This window comes from Propithecus coquereli, unplaced genomic scaffold (genome assembly GCF_000956105.1).
Source record: "Propithecus coquereli isolate 6110/MARCELLA unplaced genomic scaffold, Pcoq_1.0 Scaffold43, whole genome shotgun sequence".
In the NCBI taxonomy this organism is placed as follows: Eukaryota; Metazoa; Chordata; class Mammalia; order Primates; family Indriidae; genus Propithecus; species Propithecus coquereli.
This window is the reverse complement of record NW_012150063.1, coordinates 2722201-2724157: the sequence shown is the minus strand read 5'-3', so window position 1 is coordinate 2724157 and position 1957 is coordinate 2722201. Positions and strand designations below refer to the sequence as shown.

Sequence of the window (1957 nt, the reverse complement as noted above, 5' to 3'; positions counted from 1 at the left end):
GGGGAAAACAAACAAACAAACAAAAAACCAAAAAACAAAAACCGTCAAATGCCTTTTATAGGTGTCTGTTTCTATACAGAGAAAAGTATAGAAGGATACATTCCAGGCTCTTAACTTTAGCTTCCACAACAAGGATTTATACAGGGGAAAGGGAAGTACTTCATATATCCCATGAAATTACAGTCATAATTTTATAACATGCATCTTTTTGGAGGAAGATGAGCTATAGCTTTCAACAAATTCTCAAAGCAATCCATGACTCAGAAAAGGTTAAGAACCACTGTTCTATATTGCTTCCCTCGACAATCACTATGGCTTCAATCAGCCCCTTGCTGGTGACACCAAAATCCAACTCTGACCTCCTCCACTTACTAGCATCATATGGAAAATACACAGACATCTCAAAACTAATATATCCAAAAGTAACCTCATTATCTTTCCATTTCTATTTTAAATATATTCCTCATCTTTTAATGTTCTCTTTCCCTTACCACCAATCTTTAATATGCACTGAGCCACCGTGCCCTGTGAACTTAATCTGTGTAATTTCTTACATGTCCCTTTATTATTTCTACTGCCAAAGCCCTAGTTAAGCTCTTATCGTCTGTGCAGAAACGAGTTAAAGTTGCAGGCCTGAGACTGCTACTCTTAGAAAGGTCTGCTTACTTGGCTGGCATCTGGGAACTTAGAGGGTTCCCACCGTTCCCTAAATGATAAGAGTGGCTCACTGTGCCTAAACTGTTAATGCTTCTATACAGAGAAAAGTTTAGAAGGACACATTCCAGGCTCTTCACTCTGGCTTCCACAAGAAGGGTTTTTATAAGGGAATGAATTCTTTCCTTCTAGGAGTCTGGAATTTTGGTATATGCTAAGTGAAGAGTACCTACAACATGACGGATCCAATAAAAACCTCAGATTTTTGGGCTCAGGTGAGCTTCCCCCACACGCATTTCACATGTGTCGTAACAACTCACTGCTGGAGGAAGTAAGCGTGTCCTGTGTGACTCCACTGGGAGAGGACTCTTGGAAGCTTGCTTCTGGTTTCTAGTGTGTGATTTCTTCTAAACTTTGCTCCATGTGCCTTTCCCTTTGCTGATTTTGTTTTGTATCCTGTAATAAATCTTAGACATGAGTGCAACTGACTGCAGGGTGAGTACTTGCTGAATCCTGCGAGTACTCCAGGAAATCATCGAAATTGGGGGTACTTTTGGAGACCCCTGACATACCACTTTACCCTTTAATTTATGAAAAAATTATAAAACACTTCCACTTTCCAGCAATGATAGACGATGACAAGAACTAGATTTATCTTAAACGAGTAAGAAACCAGAAACAATGATTTCAGACATTGGACAATAGGAAGTGGAAAACAGTGATATCTGAAAGAAAGGCAACAAATAATGGTAAGCCCTACGATTTCCCCAGCTTTTTATCTGAGAGTTTCTAGGCCCCAGTACAAGAGAGAACTCAGAACTCAGTGATAACCTGAGTTGAGAATTCAGAGCGAACGCAGTCAGAATTCAAAGGCATAGTGCCTGAGAGGGGAGAGCTAGACGGAGAGTGGAAATCTGGTCAGAGTTGCCCTGTCTTCAGCCGGGTACTGGTGAGCACAAGTGTGTGAGGAAATACTCTGTGACCTGTACACAGGCTCTGAATAAGAGCAGGTAAAACAATTCCCAAAACTTACACGAAGCCTGGAATAGTTCACACTCCCAAAAACCTAAAAACTTATGGGCCATGAGGTACTCAGAAGGCTATTGCCCAAGTAGAGGGACTAAACTAGTTTAGTGGGAATAATCCTAAACTAAAGGCTGCTCTAGTCCTGCCTAACAAAGCACAAAGGCAAGCACTGAGAGAACTGTTTCCAAGCAACTCAACTCTGTCTCAGATCAAAGCTCGAAAATATTTAAAGGAATATAAAAAAATTCAGCATCTGCCAGTATAAAATCCACAATGT

At 40.6% G+C, this 1957-nt stretch overlaps 1 protein-coding gene across 1 annotated transcript in view; it reads right to left on the bottom strand.

Moving 5' to 3' along the window:
- LRPPRC (leucine-rich pentatricopeptide repeat containing) overlaps positions 1-1957 on the bottom strand; it is a 138741-nt gene that overhangs the window by 92703 nt on the left and 44081 nt on the right. The window lies entirely within an intron of this gene.